This window comes from Lycorma delicatula, chromosome 1 (assembly GCF_047948215.1).
Source record: "Lycorma delicatula isolate Av1 chromosome 1, ASM4794821v1, whole genome shotgun sequence".
Taxonomy (NCBI): Eukaryota; Metazoa; Arthropoda; class Insecta; order Hemiptera; family Fulgoridae; genus Lycorma; species Lycorma delicatula.
In genome coordinates this window covers 341,556,854-341,576,758 of record NC_134455.1, presented here as the reverse complement: position 1 = coordinate 341,576,758, position 19,905 = coordinate 341,556,854, and the positions used below count along the sequence as shown (strand labels likewise).

General features: G+C 29.7%; 1 long non-coding RNA gene across 2 annotated transcripts in view; it reads left to right on the top strand.

Annotated features, from left to right (window-relative positions):
- Positions 1-18,985, top strand: part of LOC142318381 (uncharacterized) — a 309,019-nt gene extending 290,034 nt beyond the window's left edge. For both annotated transcript variants that reach the window (XR_012754897.1, XR_012754898.1), the window contains exon 3: positions 18,623-18,985. This is a non-coding gene — a long non-coding RNA (uncharacterized LOC142318381). The remainder of the gene's footprint in view (positions 1-18,622) is intronic.
- The last annotated feature ends 920 nt before the right edge of the window (positions 18,986-19,905 follow it).

The window sequence follows — 19,905 nt, the reverse complement described above, 5'->3', positions numbered from 1 at the left end:
ATGAAGGATGAATATTATGATTACACGAAGATCGTAAATCAATGTAAGCGATTTGTCTTCAAATTTATCTGCCAGTAGGAGGTAGATATAACGTATTGTCTGACGTATACGAGTAAAACTTAGGGTATAATAATATTTACCCTTTATCAGAAATTATAATACTACAGTTCAGTAACATCTGAACTGTAAAAGGCTGTGATAAATGAGATATCTCTTTCATGCTAAAAGTTATAAAGAAAGTTCAGGGACCGCAGCGAATTTTTATGGATACGGCATTGTGATTGATTAATATCCTTAACAGACCGTTAAGAAGGCTTTGACCGTTTGCTTCGTTCGTAATCCTCGATATATAGATTAATAACCTTTCCGACATCTGAAATATATAGTGTGAAAATTGGTGGGTCAAAAAGTACAGGGGCATTATTTCAAATATAAATATTAAATCTTACACGCCCATTCCTTTGTATGAATCCGACGTAATTTATGCATGGATTTAAAAAAAAAAAACAATATTATATTTAGCCATGCTACTTGATGAACAAGCTAAGAGAGAATAAATAAGAAAATCTTTTATCATTAAAGAAAATATGATTACTCTTATATACTTTTCATAGATATTTCATATTATAGCAGTAAGCCGTTGTTAAGAAGAAATAAATTATATTTTAGAAGTTAATTTATTATTGAATTTACCAAATTTATTAAAAAAATAAATATTACTTAATTTTTTAGATATTATAATTCAAAAAAACAGTTGCGCGGTTCTGCACAAGAAGACCGACTTTTCGTTTCCGACGCCTTCACTATTTCGCAGTCAGAAACGCAGTGATTTTCAGAGTTTAATGCACTACATACATTCGATTAACGAGTATACCCTACGCAAAGCATCAAGATGCTTTGCGTAGGGTATACTCCCTACTCTTTGAAACTTGTTTCAACTCAATCAACACTGTGATTCACTGTACAGGCGCCTAGAGAAAAATACACCACTATACAGTCAAAATAACCTCAAATTGAGGTTATGTTTTCTGTTATCGAAATTTAATTGAACAAAACTCAAGAACAATTCAACCAATCTTCATAAAATTTTCACGTGTACAATTTTAGATAAACTACTACAGCATATCAAAATTTCAATTATATTGATCTTGTAGATTTTGAAATATTCCAGTCACAATATTTTATACATGAATTGTATTTTCGTATTCCTTATATCCCAAAACAAGTAAAGCAAGTTCAATTTCACATCCCAGTAACACCGTACGACCAAAAATAATAACGTACTTTTGTTGAATAAACTAAAAAGATTAATCACGGATATCAGCAATTTCACATCATCACATTGTAATGATTAGAGAAGCACCCAAAAAGAAGAAAGAAAGAGAAAATAAAGAAGTAAGAATCTAGAAGGACGTAGTTAAGAATCTAGAACAACAAAGGGACTCTTTCTAGTACAGGGATTATAAAAAAGCGTAAAAACGCGAACAGTGAAAATTATTACTATTGAACAATCAAAAGGAAAGGTTGGGACTGGTTCTGCAGTCCAGGAGTTATAAATACTGCCAGGAACCAGCGGAGAGTTAGTAGCTTTTTAAGTTTGATTTCGGTGTAGAGTGCGGTAACGGTCAGTGTTTAATAGGAACGAGTGAAGAATGCGTAACGACTATTCCAATTTGGGCAGTGGTTGAAAAAACAAGATATTCGGTGATTTATTTGTAAACAGGAAACGGAAGTAAAAGTGACAGTATTCTAGAAATTCATAAATTGAAGGGTGGTTCTGTTGTAGACAGCAAAAGTGAATAATAATTACATAAAGTGAATTATATCAATTGTAGATTTTTTCGATTTTTATCTTATTGTTAAATAAATATTACTTTCTACTAGTGATTATTAAGTGTACTAGTAAATCGTAATTGTATTTTGGTGCCTTGTAATTTAATTAACTGACCCGGCAATGCTTCGCTATTGCTAGATTTGAGTATATATATATATATATATATATATATATATATATAAATATAGATTAAACGAACACAAATAAAAGTTTGATAAAACATTAAACATTACGGAACATCACAAAATTTAACATTTTCTAAATTTCCCTCTTTCCCGATTCCAATCATCACCCCTTCCCCTTTTCCCTTCTTCCCTATATCGTAAAAATATTTATTTTTACGTAACTAATATATATTCTTGATATGAGTCAAATAGGACCATAAATACATATTTTTTCGATATACTCGACCCCAGTGCCAGCTAGCGGGTCCATTTTTTTGTAAAAACACTTCTTTTCACGTAACTAAAAGATATTCTGAATCGGAGCCAAATCTGACCATAAATACAATTTTTTGAAATATCTCGATCCCCGCGCCACCTAGCGAGTCTGAACTAATTCAGAAACCTTCACGGGCGTGCGCACAACTTATGAAAGTTTCATCGCAAACGGCTGAATGGTATAAGAACGCATACGGGATATACAAACAATCAAAAATTTATACGTATTATTATTATTATTATGCTTTTACGGCCAAAATGGTCCCACTTGTCAATTTTAGTTAGATATTTTCTGAGAAAAGCGTGTTATTTTACTCTTCCGAGCTGCCCAGTATTTCTTCATCCGTTCAGATCTTGCTTTCTTTTCTTCATCTGTAAACATCCTCTTCGTTGTATTTTGTCGTTTGTCTGTCTTTTGTTTAAATCTAATGTTTTTGTCTTTTAGCTTTGTAATTTTTCCAGTTTTATTCTGTAGGTCAGTCAGGGAAATTCCCAATTCTTTCGTATCTTCTCTAATTTCTTTGATCCATCGTACTTCTAGGAACCAGAGCTTTTCAATGATATTTCTTAACAGTCTTGTTTCCGGTGTCCTTATGAGATGACCAAAGAAAGAGATTCTTTTTTTCCGCATAGTATCAGTGACAAGCTTTATTTCTCGATACACCACCTCATGTGGCACAATCCACCATTAGCCTTCTTTTTGGTGTTTTTTTATTGATACACGTTCTGACAATTCTCCTCTCTACTTTCAGAATTTTATCAATTCGGATTTTCTGAGTGATATATATATATATATATATATATATATATATATAGTTATATAACAATCTTATATATATATATGTAAGATTGTTATTAAATCAATTTTGTTTTTAATTTGAATTACTATTTTATATATTATACAATTATTATTTATTTAATTTCATATATTTCAGAGTAATAAACTGTATTTATAAGAAATTTTTGCGTGTGTAACCTTTATCCTTGTCGTCTCGAACACGTGACAATATGATTAAATAGCATGATTACTTTATTTAAAGCATTATTTTCAGTGAATTACTGCTGCACATAGTTTTGTTTAAAACTGAAATTATATTACAATTAATCATTAATGATAAATCTCAATAAGGCTACCGTAGTAGTATGTAACAAAGAACGAATGTAAATGCCTCAACCTACGTAATTTTGTATTCTTATAATAGTTTTTTTTTTATGTTAAAGTTGACTGAATATTTTGAAAAAGAGTTTAAAAGTAAGTTAAATTGAATTACGAATGTCATTAAAAATTTATGAAATTTTGGGCTGTGGAGCTTTCAGAACTGCTGAATCGTATCTTCTTCAATTAGATCGATGAAAAATATTCTTAATTCTAATTGATTTATATTCTTACTGAAATCGTAAACAACCTACGCAATAATCCATGAAAAATGAAGTAATTACTCTTTTGGCTACTAAAAGATGCCCACATGCACCAGTTAAGAATTTTTTATAAAAAGTTACTTTATAAATAGTATCGTTGCATCATGTTTGTGACTTGTGGTCCCTTGAAGGCAATTACCCGTTAGGAAAAAGTTTTCTAAACGTATAACTATATAGGATTCAGAGATAATATTATTTAGTCTCATTTTTGCTATGCACGTCTCGGGATCATTGATCGGGAAATAACTGGAACACCAAATTCACTCAGGTTCACTCCACTGTACAATGCATCTACTATACAGTTTAATAGTAAATAAAAATAAGTATCGAAATTCATGGTTTGGTACTCGTCGGTTAGCGTCCCACCTGACTTATTGTTTAATATTGGGACTGATAAAATAAATATGAAACACTAAAAGTTTGAAAGTTATTATTTCCCCCAAGTACCGTGTGTAATTTGTATATTTAAAGTTAATTAGGTGCGGTTAACGAGCGAAGCAAGCGATAATTTATAACGATTGCAGGTACTGAACTTCTTACGATATCAGCGTAAACTAACGCGTTAACCTCGTCTAATTAACATTAAATAATTTTAAAAAAAAAGAAGTTTTTTTAAGGTTATATACGTTTTTAATGGAAATGTTTGACAAAAAAAGGGGAAAAAATAAGTAGCGTCCATACAACCAACAGAATAAATTAGGTGAGACGCTAACCGACAAGTATCCATCTTTTATATTTTTTGGTTACAATTTTTTATAAGTTAATCGACAAAGTAATATTTTTTCTGCAAAAAAATTATTTTATTTGAAATAGTTTGGGAATTTAATTTTACGTACGGGTGCACCTAGATCTTGGTCACTAAGGAAGGGAATTTATACTGAAAAATAAAAATTTATACTGAAAAATGTTTTGACAAATCTGATTCGTCTTTTAAAATACATGTTAATTAATTGATTTTTATTTAGTGTTAATAATTTTAATAAAATTGTAATTTATACCGTTTTTGAAGTTAAGAAAATAAGTGGAGTAAACACGAACATTAGGTTTTCTGATCAATAATAAATAATGGAAAATTGGCTTTTTAATGTTCATTTTATCATAAGGACAATCAACCAAATTAATATTATTAATCATGCCCAGTTGGTATTGATATATCATTTATTTATGTAATAATTTCCACTCACCAGCCATCTTTAATTAGTATGTTCGAGCGCTTTCGGATTAGTAATCCATCCTTAGGAACATTGATCTGTTATGGTAAGAATTGATGAAATCGATAACAATTGAGACCTTTATACTAACATGATGAATAACGTTGACATAATTTTACCTTTTGACGAGCAAAGTATTTATAATTTTTGTTTTTAAAATTCAAGTTAGTATAATTAATGATATGTGAAGTAAATAAAAATAACACATCAATGTTCCTGAAGATGGATTACTAATACGAAAGCGCTCGAATATACTATTAAAGATTGTTGGTAAGTAGAAACTGTTATATAAATCAATCAAAAAAATGTCTGTTTAAAATTGAAATAAAACTTTAGTAAATTAACTAACTTGGCTGAATAGATATGGGAATTATGGATAATGATTAAATGTTACTGAAAGTGTTATTTTGTGATCATACTACGAAGTATTTAAAGGTATGGTAAATAAACATAATTGTAGGAACAATTTTCTAAATGCTGTAACGACAAAACTGATTACGTGATTAAGTAATAAACAACTAGCAACTTTATTAAGAATCGCATATAAATTTGAATTTTAAGTTGTAACAAACTTCTGATACAATTATTATTGATTATAAATTCCTCGGTTAACATTTTTATTTAAAATTCAATACGTTTGATTGTTTTTATTAAGTAAAACTTTATTGAGGAGATTAGTACGATCTCTAAGAAATATGTCAGCAGCTACCTTAACCCGACGAGCAGATTCCCATCGAGGAAGTCATAACATTTTATCCTCTGACGGTTGGAGACGTTGGCAGCGGGGAGCCTAAAACTTTTATCCTCCCACTGGAATAAGGAAAAATACTAAGATAAGGAAGAGAAGTAAACGGGTTAAAGCCCAACAGGAAATGTCGGAGTTTATTGCAGCAGTCATCACGAAAGACTTGTGACCAGAACACAAATACCGACGTAGTAACTAAGAAAATATTACACCTAAGTATAACATAAATGAAACGAGATAAAACTTTTCTTTGTGGAAGACAGATTCATTGCCTTCCTATAAAGGTTTTACCAATCCTTATGTTTCATCTTCTTTTTCAATCTTTATTTTAATGAAATTGTCGGCTTTCTAAAGCGTCATCACAAACGACTTTCTTATTACATTTTCTTCGCTCAAGCTCCTTTAAGCTTTCCTCTCCTTTTCACTCATTCTTTCTCAGTCTCTCTCTCTTTTAAAATTATTTTTCTCACTTTTGATATAACTTTTCTTCCTTGAACATAGTAGTTGCAACCTTACATTTTTGTAATTTATTTACGATTACAAAACATTATTAACTTAAAGATTAGTACAATCTTATTATTCTTTATGTTCAATATTATTAACTTTTAAATTATAGACTAATTAACTGGCTTCATGAATAAGTTATTCCTTTCTAACAATTAATTTTAATTTAGTTTTTACCGATATCAATTAATTAATATATTTTTAATTTTATTTTTCTACGTCCTTTTTCATCAGTGTAAAGTAACGAGATAAATGGTGATCAAAGAAAAAAATTACGATTCTAAAGTTGAGAATCGAAACACCGTTTGATGTTTTTCATCGTTTGAATAATATTTTCTTTTTTTTATAGATTACTTAACTATTATTAGATTTACTTAAATATATCATTTTTACTTTTATATAGTAGTAATCTTTAATAATTTGATACTGGCTCTTTGATTTTTAGTTTTCCATTTCTCCGGTTTTTTTTTTATCCACGTTTGGGCTATGATCATCTTTCTTTTTTTGTTCAACAACCAGTATATTTACAATCGGCTCCTTAAGTGGAACCATAAGTAAGTCGCTTGACAAGAAGCACATGATAAGTGGTTCTCAAGGAATTCCCATAATATGTAAATCATAATAATAGTTATCAGTAATCTTAAAGTCCATTAGAAAAAATATTTCTGTCAGCAACACTTCATAGTCCACAAAAACAAAACATTAATAAATAAAAAATAAAATAATATCACTAGATTTGGCGTTGTCATTTATCACACTGTCATGGTAGCCCGTAAGTGAAGCAAATGTGGACGTTTCAACCTTCGGACGTCCCTGCTCTTGTCAAAAAGGTTGATTGCTAAGTGGTTGACGTGATTTTCAAGTCTGCTGGTATTTAACACTGCGCTGTCTCACGAACCATCGGAAGCTCTAGATATTCGTGAATTTCATCATTTCGTGTGAACCATGGTGCTTCTGCAATTGCTCTTGTTACTTTGTTTTGGAAGCGTCGTATGACATCTATGTTACTATTACTTGCTGTTCTCCACAACTCCACACCATAAGTCCAGATTGGTCGTAGCTTGTAAATCAGTACTTTATTGGATAACGTGTGGCGTGAGTTTCTCCGTTGCAGCCAATGCAGTTTCATCGAGTTTAGTTGTTTTCTTTTCATCCTCACGTGACACTTCTAGGTCAAACGCCGATCTAGGAGAAGACCTAGGTACCGCATACTCTCTGTTTGTAGGATCAAGACACCATTCAAATACACACTGGGACTATCACCATTTCGCATGGCGAGTGTGACATGCTTTGATTTATACTGAATAACTTTTATCCTCCATTTCTTCTGCCACGCGCAAATAAGATCTGATGCCATTTGCAGCTCCCAAGAGGCTAAGCCAGGGTCTTCGTTAACGTCAATGATAGCAGTGTCATCGGCAAATGTAGCGACGATGCAATCTTTCAGGGCTGGAAGGTCCACTGTGAATATGGAATATAACACAGGACCTAGTACAGAGCTCGAGGGACACTCTACCTAACGTCAAAGAATTTCGATAACTCATCATTACATCTTACCTGAGAGAAACGTCTCTCAAGATAATTCCGTAAGACAAGATAGTAGGGTTGTGGAATATTTAATTTTAATTTATAGAGCAAGCCAGGCAACCATACCTTATAAAAGACTTGTTTGATGTCTAACAATGCCTCCGAGCAGAATTTTCTTTCCTCCGGACATCCACTGATGATTTTCACGATTCTATGGGATAGTTTGATTGTGTAGCGGCCGTGCCTGAACCCAAATTGGGGTCCGGAATATCCCCTCCCCCTCCAAAATTGCCCTAAGCCAGACAGCTTTTCAAACAATTTAAATGTGACCGGTAAGAGGTTAATTGGTCAGTAAGAAGAAACCTCCTGTGCAGACTACCCTGGTTTCAAGATCATTACCACCTATGATATCTTCCAATCCGCTGGAAAGTAAGACGTCCGCAGGACAGTGTTCAAGAGATCCTTAATGTACGTGATGCCCATGACAAAGATTTTGTGCATCACTAAGTCAAAACGATCATCTTTGAAAAATAATTTCCTTCATTGGCCTTTCGAGACGAAAATAAACAAGTTAAGTTACAATATCAAATACCGTTGTCTATTTATATTTATGGAAATCTCTTGGATAAAGCCATATTCGCTGTTAAATAATTAATTTAATTGTTATTACATTACATGGTATGTCTTTATTATGAAGACGGCAAAACTATTCATATTCATTATAATAAAACTTTTAAAATATTTTGATAAAAATATTTTTAATTTTAAAAAAATTATCATTATTTTTTTGCCTCTTTGATGGTATAGTTTCAGAAAATCTGACGCTTAAATGAGAAGAAAAGTTCCTTTTATATTATTAGACAGTGAACAATAAATTACGAACAAGAAACATTTAGTAGGAACAGTTTTACAAGTGGGAAATTATTTTAATTTTAAATACACTATTAAATATCTGGAATAAATTTATTGGAATTGATAGAAGTTGACAACACAGTTGTAGGATTTCCCCGTGCCTCGGCTTACACACGCAAACACACACACACAACTTAATTTAGCACGTCAGTGCTACACTAGCGCACCTTGCGGTAAAAGCGGTTCTGTTGACGCAATATACACTCGTAGCCACTACTTTAGGACATTTTTTGGAGTGGGATGCGATTTTGAAAAAAACCTTTTTGAGATATATTATCTTTAAATTATTAACAAATGTGCCCTTAATTAGACACCTTGCTCTACAGCCTCACCCCTTCGACCTTTTAAGTTGATAATGTAATGACATCAATGACCATTAAATCTGATAAAGTCTGGTCAAAATTGGTCCAGTAATTCTGAAGATTTAAGGTGATTTAGAGTGTGGCACCGAACACACACGCGCGCGCGCGCACACGAACATCCTGAAAATTTCCATCCGGTTTTTTGGGGTCCTGAGGAGTCAAAATATCAAGATCCGATGAAACAGCATATGCCCAAATTGGACCGATTACAATACTTTCCCTTCTACAGCTGTAGCTCTGCTTTAGTACTAGGCGGGAAAGTAAAAGGAAAGCTACTAAAATTAAATCCAGAGAAACGTACGAAAATCCGACTATCTAACTGTTTCTAATAATGGAGTTATAAAAATTTTAAAACTTTAAATATGCTTTAATAGAAATTTAATGATAAAATGAAAAAAAAAATATATATATAAATAAAACCGAGAAAATTAATTATTTCATTTTAATCAAGTTTTTCTTTGGCAAGTCACAAAAGCTTAGCTTTTTATTACTACTTTTTTTTATCAACATTCTTATATGGATATTGGATAAAAACGTGGCTTATTTTTCATTGGAGGCCTTCAGGAGGGTTTCAGCAATGGCTGATGAAAAAAAAGGCAAAAGTCGTTTTCCTGATACTTGAAACTAAAATTAAATACCTACTACACGAGTACAAAAAATTAAAGAACACCTGTATTTTATAACTACTTTATCTTTGCAACCAAGAGGCTTAGAGAGAGACGATTAAAAAGAAAAAATTAAAGCTACTTTTTGACAGTATACTTCAGATTTCAAAAATCATCAAATAAAAAATAAATGAGTGAGAAGAAAACTTTTTTAAAATTTGAAAGTTTTTGTCCGTGTTTGATCAAACTCATGGGGGAAACGAATTTATTTTTATAAACTGCATTAAAATTGTTTAAAAGCTTAGGACTTTAATTTCTTTTTTTGTATGTCTCTACTATTTTTCTGAACTTGAATATTCCACTTTAAAGAGAAAATGTCACTTTTGTCATAAAAACAACGTTTAAACAAATTAATTACAGTTACTCTTTTTAAGAGTGCAACTTAAAAGCAGCAATTGCAATTATTATTTTTAACAGATAGTAAGTTAAAAAATATTGGGGGGCGCTAGATAAGTTTTGATTCTCAATGTGGGCGGTGGGCGAAAAAGTTTGAGAACTAATGATCTTGTTTTAATATAATTTAAAACACTTATTTAATGAAACTTGATAAAATTTTAAATATTTGTCTTAGTGAATGTACGAGCTGTTTTCATTCTTCCTCAAGCATTTTTCTCATGTTTTTCTTTATATACATGAATGATATTTCTTGCTTAATTATATTCACTTTAATTTCATACAGAATAATAATATATTACTTTATAACGCTAATATATTAGTTTTTTGAAGTAATTTTTTTATTCGGAAGAGTTAAGTATTATAAGTATTGCAAGTAACTATGAAGGGAACAGGAGTCTTTGATTCACGGCAAATGAAAAGCTTCGACGTAAGTGAATAAGTCGGTAAAATATAAATTCGCTTCCCTTTTGTAAGTGTCAGTAGTCTTGTAACATTTTCGCCAACCATTTTGTAAAAACAAAAATTATATTTCACTTACTTTAGGCTTTATACTTTTTTTCATTTTTTAAGTCTATTGCTCTATATTTGGCATTATATTTAATCAAAATTTTAATAACGAATGAATTTTCTTTGGAAAGAAAACTCCAGACTGAAATTAAATAGAATTTATCAAACGATGTGAAAATTGTGCAAATCGTCACGAAAGCTGCCATATCTTTAGATTCTGTTACACAAAAATAAAAATAAAAGTTCAGCCCTTTAGAGACTAGTTCTAAAAATGAAAATGTCATAAACATCGTTTGTTTTGAGTGCACATAATGTGATCCTCTTATATGATTATCGGTAATAATGTTTCCAATATCCTATAAGATAAAAGAAATGGATTATTTCTTCTAGAACGTTATTGGAATCTGTAAAGAGGAATGAAATCATCCATAATATGATCCAATTTACTATTACGTGATGATAACATATTATTAAATCTAAATTCAGTTTAAAAGAACACGAATCCCTGCAATCGAATTCGGATATCGGTTGTTCGTATTAAACTATAACTAAATCTTTATACTAACGCCATATACATAAACAAAAATGTATGAATGTAGCACAGAAACTGACCTCGATTTTAGTGAAGCATACAAATAAGTATGTGGTATTACGTTAATTTATAAAAATGCATAAATAACTGTGTTTATGTAATTCTGTAAAAAAATGTTAATGTTAGCATCAGTCAAATATTATCTTTAATGTCTAGTAATCAGCAGCTATTATCGTGATCTACAAGTTATTAATGATTTTTAATTAGTCTAATAACATTCATTTGAACATTTTGGGATAAAAGAATGGGAGTAGATTCTTAGCCTTAATAACAACCAAAGAATTTATTCTCTTTCTAAAAAATTAAAAATTTTTTTATCGTTGCTTTATTTTTTGAAATAATCATAATGGATTTAACTTTTTAACAAGCAGTCTATTGTCAATAATTATATTTCTGCTATCAGTTTTTTATTGTTATAATAATTTTCTATAATCCCTTAAAGTAAATGTAAGTGGAAACTTTCCTTTTTTTTGAATAATCTTCTTTTATTTAATGAAACTTGATAAAATTTTAAATACTTGTCTTAGTGAATGTACGATTAATGAATGTATTTCTTCCTCAAGTATTTTTCTCAGGTTTTTCTTTATAAGCATGAATGACATTTCTTGGAGAATTATATTCACTTTAATTCCATACAGAATGTACTTTATAATGCTAATATATTAGTTTTTGAACTATTTTTTTTTATTCGGAAAAGTTAAGTAATACAAGTAACTATGAAATGAATAGGAATTCTTATTCAAGGCAAATGAAAAGCTTGTTCATTTTGTACATTTTTACAAAATTGTTCATTTTTTTCTTTGTCCTCTTGATTAAATGTAAACATCTTCTGTCATCTTCTTTTTTCTTATTTGTTAATGAAACAGCTGGTCTTAATCATTTTTAGATTTATTAATAGTATGTTTTTGACAGTTTTTCCTTTAAAATGTTGAAGTAAAACTAAGTTCTATATTTCTTCTAGCAAGATGGTATATTTAATATATGTTTAAAAATATAAACTTAGCTAATAGTATGAAACCATTGTAACGTAATATAATGATTAATTCAATGTAAATATAAAGTAAATAAAGGAAGTGCTTAACAATACTTGGTTATCCGGCAATTACTTAATGTACACACAGTTTCACAACCAACGAATTATTCCGCGGCTGAAACTGTTGTACACTAATTACATGACAAATGAAGACTTATATATCATATGAATATCTAGAAATCCATGCTAGTAAATTAGATCTTAGAGTTTTAACTCTGAAAGGTTAGAACTACGCTTGACGTATATAAAGGCACATGATTTCTTTCCAAATGTTGTTGGTTAGCGTGACGCCTCTTGGGTGCACCCTAATAAATATGTGATGCAATTTCTTTTCGGTAATGGTGTTTTTAGGGACAGACTGCAGAAATTTGGTCTGGTAGATTCTGGGGTGTGTCCTCAGTATGCACAACTGGATGACACCTACCATGTTCTTTGAATGCTGGAAGTATGGCAAACAATTTAGCCACGAATACTACGAAATAATAGTTTATTAAAAAACACACTAAAGAACACGAAAAAACGTTTTCAGTAACTGAAAACGATAGAGAACGAAAAAATAAACAAACTAGCAAGGAGTCATAGAGACACGTCTGACCACTGTGAAACTTCATAACGTCTGTCCTTTGTTTTGTTTTGTTTCAATGTTACAGTGCTGTTTTATGTTTCGTTTTTATGATTCGTCTTGTGTGTTGAACTCACGTTTACCTTCTACGGGTACGTAGTTCAGTTCCTTTGTTTAGTTAGGTCCTTTCAGTATTACTTACGATTCGGTGAGATGTGTTTTGTTTTGAATTTATTAAATAGTAGTACAACGATGGGAATGTCACTCGTGGCATCCTGGCCGAGGCGGACTGGAATATGTCAAAAGTCGAGGTTTCGAAGATGATCTCGGTAAAGCCCATAAGGGATAGGAACGGAGGGATTGACGGAGGGAGTCTTCCCCTACGGGGTCAGAATGTAGTAGATGAAAAAATAAGATAGCAATTAGGAAAACTGAAATCAAAATATTCTAATTCAGAAGTATGATTGGAAAATAGCTGTTTGAGAGAGTACAGGTGATAAGGATGTATAGAAGAATCGCATAATAGAGAAAGATTATTGGTTGAGGAATGATTGAAGAAGGTAAAGAAAAATTAATGGTGATCTCAGAAAAGACTGCAAGTTAGAAAACTCAGGATTCCTCAGTTATCTGAGTACAAAGCAGGTTACAGGTTATTTAGATAGGAAGAATATTGGTTCAACACAGATTTTAAAGAAAAAAAAATGCAATGATGAGAAATAAGTTATGAATCCTATTATGACAATCCAGAAAGTAATATGAAAATTAAATTAAAGTACAAGGTAAAACAATATAACCGTGAAAGAGAAATTTAAAAAAATTTGTAGATAGTGAAATTTTTTTTTCCTAGTGAAATTTGTCAGGGCTATAGGTAAAATTCCTAAGAACCTCACTGAGACATTACAACTCTCTATGGATATTATTTTAGAACTGAAAACAGTCTAATACATAAGGCAGTGATCGTTTGAAGGAGATTTGAGCATTTACGTTTTTCGATGTTTTTTGTATTTTTACTTCATTGTGTTTATTTACTCATGTATGGTCCTTATATTAACTATTTTTTTATTTGTAAAGCCTTTCTAAACTTTACTTACAAAATCAAAATTAATACAAATTTTAAAAAAGTAAATAGGAATATTTAAAAAAATAAGTAGAAAAAGATCACTAATAATAATTCTATGTATAATTCCTGCAATACTATATCCTTCATCTATTTCTGTGTATAAGGGTGTATAATTCCTGTAAAAATTATACACCCTTTAGAATTTAGAAAGATTTATTTACTCTTTTTATTCGTCCATTATAAACAACAAATCCCTGGATTTTTTTCTCCTAAAAGGGCTTTAGAACTTAAAAAAATAAGTAAACTTTTTAACACACTTGTGGTCAGAAAAAAATATTATTATTCGAGATGTTTAAAATTTATTGAGGTGAATTTTGTTTTCGTCATCAAGAGAAATTTCGTTTACTGATATATTGAGAACTATTGAGATTCGGAGTTGTGAAATTAGGCCTCTTGAGGGAAAAATGAGCAATAACTAGTAAAAATAAATTCAAATTAATGTGGAGTTATATGTGGAATAATGTATATATCGATGGCTTAGTTCTATAGTGCTGCAAGTCAAAACCTAACATTTTACAGAACAGTGAATTTAATTTTTTCTTCTTATTTAAAGCTTTATATTTTTATTAAATTTGGGAGATATTTATTTTTTTTAAATCTCATCAAGTAAAAATATTATACTTTTGCACGCATAATGTTTATATTTAAAAGAAAGTTAACGTTTATTAATTTTTTAATTATTTTCATTTTAGTTTTGAGTTGTAACACTAAAGAACAAAAATAACAGACACATGTATATTAGACTTGTAACCTTTCCAATAGGATGATCTACTCTAAGGTTTACTCAGCTGTTCATTAAAAAACTTTTATTATCATTTTTAGCTAAGGTAATACTAATGTATACAGAAATTTATAATAAACTAGTGTTAGTATTGATGATAACAATAATAAGAAAACAGTATAATTTTTCGGTTAATTTTTAAATTTTATTATAATCAAACCATAATAAAGAATTCATAATTCGTTTATTGAAAAATAATACTACTTAGTATCAATACAAGTATTTATAGTACACTAATACACAGTACTACAATAATACAATACAATATAGAAATATACTGACAAAGTATACAATAAAAAAGTAATACAGTACGCTAATATAGGATATTTCACGACAAGCTTAATTTTACAATTTTTCATCATCACTTGCCTGACATTCAGACTCGGTACATTGAACAGCATTGAAATTAAAAAAAAAAGTCCTACATTTAATATTGCAAGGTGGGTGTAATGTTCTTTCTGAAATTTCTTTACCAGAAGCACTAACATAACGTTTTCCAGGATTTCTCCTTATTTTTGCTACATTTTTATTCCACTCAGAACAATTACACTTGCGTTTTTTTGATAACTCGCCTTTTCCACCTTCCTTAAGTGGTGTAATTTCAGATGATTGTGTCATAGAATTCCTACCCTCATAGAAAGATGAGTTTCTAGCATTAGTGGTTTGTGTTGTAGGAGGATTACTACCTTCATCAGATAATGAGTTCGTAAGTTCATTTGGTATATAGTCCTTATAGTCTTTGTCATCGCTGTCACTTGAAGAAGACAATTCAGTTTCAGCTACTACATTTTGTTCTACACAAACATAATCTTCAATAAAGAAACAACCAAACATCCTAAAACATAACCTCAGACTTATTAAAACTATAGTGCTCACTGCTGCCACAAGTGGTAAAAATCAGAAGTATCTTTTAGATCTATACTGCACTATCTTGACTTGTAGCAGTATAGAACTAAAAGTAATATTGAGTTTTAACAGAGTCCAGTTTCAATTCAAAATGTAGCACTATAGAACTGTACAAAATGACAAATTCGTAAAACTTCTTAAACGCCTTATCTGCTTTCATACAATGTGCATTACAATTTTAACTGAAATTTTAATCAGTATAGAACATCATAGAGCAAGCCGTAACGATTAATTTGATATAATTAACTAAAAATTGATATTTTTTGAGTTGTAGCACTATAGAACTAAGCCACATATATATTTATATATATATATATGTCGGAGAGGCGAGGAGATTTGTCCGGGATTCAACGTTTTGTGTTTCACTCATTTTTATTATTACAAGTGGAGAATATATAAGATTATAATAAAGTCCAATTAATAAAAATGAGTAGATAACTCGTACAATGAAATAATTACAAATGATAATTATCACTTATCAATAACTCAGTAGTACACGAATTATAATATAAGATTAATTCAATTTAGAATTCAAATAATATTAAAACAACTTGCGATAGACCGAGGCTCAGGGAAATAACGAATTCGCGATCACCAGGACGTCTGTTCGATCTGGGTTCCAAAGCAAGACTACTTTTTCTCAATATTCTCAAATAATATGCCTACTGCATATTTCCTTTTCCTTATTAATTTTATGATACCCCTATCGTCCTGGGATCCCGACTACGTTGACAACCATGTGCCTACCTAGGCCTAAGCCTACCGCAATAAAACAATTTAAACCTTATTTTACAAAATATTACAAGTAATAGTACATTTCTTAAAACTACTAAAAATACAGATATTCTAAAGAATATTCTCATCGTTTTGTCGGAAGATACTCCACTGTACTTTATTCTCCGACATATATATATATATATATATATATATATGTATATGAGCATCACCGTCACGGCTTCGTCTGCGCTATATGTTTACTTTTGTTCCGTCGCGGTCAATTTTTTTTTTATTTTATGCTTTTAGTCATGTAACGGGAGGCAGTGCATCCAATCGCGTTGCACATACAGTGAGAGACAGTGGGTGTTGGTTGAGTTGCCGTGCTGTAAACCGTCACACCCCTTAAAAAATCGAAATAAAAAAAAACCCTAAATTGTTTTTAGATATTTATTTGAAGAGTATTTGCAATCCCAAATCTATTAAATGTCTCGTTTAGTATAGTCGAAAATGGGAAAAAATTTACAATTATTGTTCAAAAATTTTACCTTTCTTCACCCATTTCATGGTCGAATTTCAAAAATTTTGAAAATTTTTGTAGATATTCACACGATGATTACACACACCAAAAGCCTAGTTGATATCTTAATTTATTTTGAGAAATTTATTTTGAGAAATTAAAATAAAATTGTAAATTTCATTTTTTTCTCCTTTTTAACCCTTTAAATTTGGAATTCCAAAAAAATCCTTTCTTAGTACACACTAACACTAAAAAAAAAGTATACACATATTTTCTTCAATTTATCTTCAGTATTTTTTGCTGGGTATTGATTATAAACCATTCATGACATATTCTTTTGCATAAATATATATATATATATATATATATATATATTTATTTTATTTCTTTCACTTTTACAGAATTAATAATTAATGGAGTAATCCTAATACCAATTATAATATTACTTAACTTAATTATACTTAATTTATATTATTTGTAAAAGATAAAAGATTAGGTGTCCACAAGGGTCTTGCCCGTTTTGTGGCACCATCCCTTTTCTATTAATTCTTTTGGTTAGAGTAAGGGTAAAAGTAAACAGTTTTATCTTATATATATATATATATATATTATAGCATTCCCCCGTCATGGCTTCACCCGCAATTTTTTTTATAGCAACGTTTTGTTTATTTAAAAACAAAATCTGATGTGGGCACCGCATTACTTCCTTGTACGCCTATTAAATTACATATACACTTTTTTTTTAATGAAAAGAACATAAAATTGTATTTCATTAATAACTTCTGATATTTTTTCTTTTTTCTTCTTTTTTTATTTTTTAATATTAATATTGAATTATTATTTATCGCAATTTTTTTTTACAATCAGAGGATAATAATTAATTATTAACAAAATCAATATTTTTAAAGTTAAAAAAAAAGAGAAGATGAAGTCTGGTTCGAACCGATGTGTCTTCCTCTTGTAAGATCCAAATATTTCATTAATTAAAAATTCATTCTGGCTATAACTCTGGAACCAATGGAAATAAGTATCACTTATGATATATCGTTGAAAGACTCAATGAGTGCTTATTACTGCAGAAAAAAGTCCAAAATCCAAATTTTTTGGGATTTTAGGCTTTTTTGGCCACGTCTGGTTCAGTCGATTGAAATCAAAAGGAATAGTACAAAACAAGATTTTACAACAGTCCTAAAACCAAAATCGTAACATCCTACGGCTTTTAGTTTTTGAGTTATGCGAGATACGTACAGACATCACGCTTAAACTATCAAAATGGATTCAGGGATGGTCGAAATGGATATTTCCGTTGAAATCTGAAAACCGAAATTTTTCGCCATAACAATACTTTCTTTTAAGTTATTAGTGTAATAAAATTTCATATTCTTTCAAAAATGTGTTAATTTAATAGGCATTATTACACCTTTGTATATGTAATAGATTTGGTGAGACATCTGATTATTTAATATTAATCGAAAATTACGATTTAAAATCGTATTATTTTTGGATTTTCTAGTTTAATTTTTGTTTAATTTTATTTAATTATTCTGGAATTTCTGTTTAATTTTATCTACAATAAAGTTAACTACAGAGTGACTGAAAAATAGACCCTCACAAGAACAACATATACGCTGAGGTACACATGCCTGAGGCATGTATGCCTAAAATATTCATATATAGGTCAAGCTTAACAAATCTGCTTATCTAAAGTTTTTTCCAAATCTAAATTCCCCTTCAATAAAGGCTAAAATAAGAAAAAATAAGTTTTCAAAAACGCTTTTCAGCATTGTAGCTAAGAAAATAGAAATCTTTTGAATTCAAAAAGATTTTGAAATTTCAACCGAAATTTAATTTTAGATATTTTGTTTGTTACAGTTTGTTTAATTATCGCTAAAATATTAAACTAAGTCTTAAAGCTTTTAAAGAAGGACGTTATGAAAAAGCTGAAGAAGAAAGATTAAGACATTCAAGCCCTTTCAGAAGTTATAAAAGAATGAGTTCAAGTACCCCTGGTCAGAAGAAACAAACAATTTAATGAAAGAATATGATTTTTAATGTAATAATAATATAAAATAATGTAGTAATGAAAATACGTATATTATTTAATGAAAGAGAAAGAAGAAATCACAAAGTTACTTGAAGGTATTCAAATTTGGAAAAATATAAGATAAAAAAATAAAATATGTTATTGTAATTCAACCAAGTCCCATGACAAATTAGTTTTTTATTAAACGCATTATAAACAAATTTTAGTGTATTTAATATTTACAAACCTCTTCTGAGCGAATAAAAATGAAGAATAGACAAAAATTTAAAATAACGAAAATTCATAATGTAAGATAACTAGTAATAGTTACAGATAAAATATTGAAATAAAAAAGTACACGCCTGTAGAAAAAAACCATAGTAATATTTAGTCCTTCTTGTCCTTGCTAAAACTACAATATTTTGATGCTCAGATAAGTCTTAAGTAGCTTGCGGGCTATATCCTAACCATTTTTTCTAAATGATAGCTGTTACTGCTAGCATAACGGAAAGCCTGTCCAAAGATAAGTGAAAACAGAGTAATTTTCATTTCTACTTAAAGATTAAAACAATATCTGTAGACTTTAACAGAAATATTTTTTCATGAATAAACGTCATTCCAAATTCTGCAAAAAAAAATTATATATATATTTTTTTAATTAAAAAAAAATATAGCAGAAAATATTTATTTCAATTTTTCCATTTCAAAAGTTTATAAGATTTATTCAATAACATTTACAAATTCAAAATTTATTAATAAAAATTAATTTTTCTTGCCTTGGTGCATATAAAAGAACTAAACAACACCATGTATACGTCGATCGAAAATACTTATCGTTAAAAACATTAAAGGTTTATTAAAAAAAAACTGAAAACAAATATATTTTCAGCTTATAAGAAAATTAGTTTGTTATAACCGTTATTTGATTAAATAATTACATATAATGATTAGACGCAACACACAAGCTTCCGGTTTCAATTCACTCACTACACAGTGACTCACTGCATAAGTTCATACGAAAAAAAAAACATCAAGATAGAGTCAACGTAACTTCAAATAGAGGTTATGCTGCCTGTTGTCTACATTAAATTAATCGCAACGGAAAAACGACTCGAACAATCTTTATCAAATT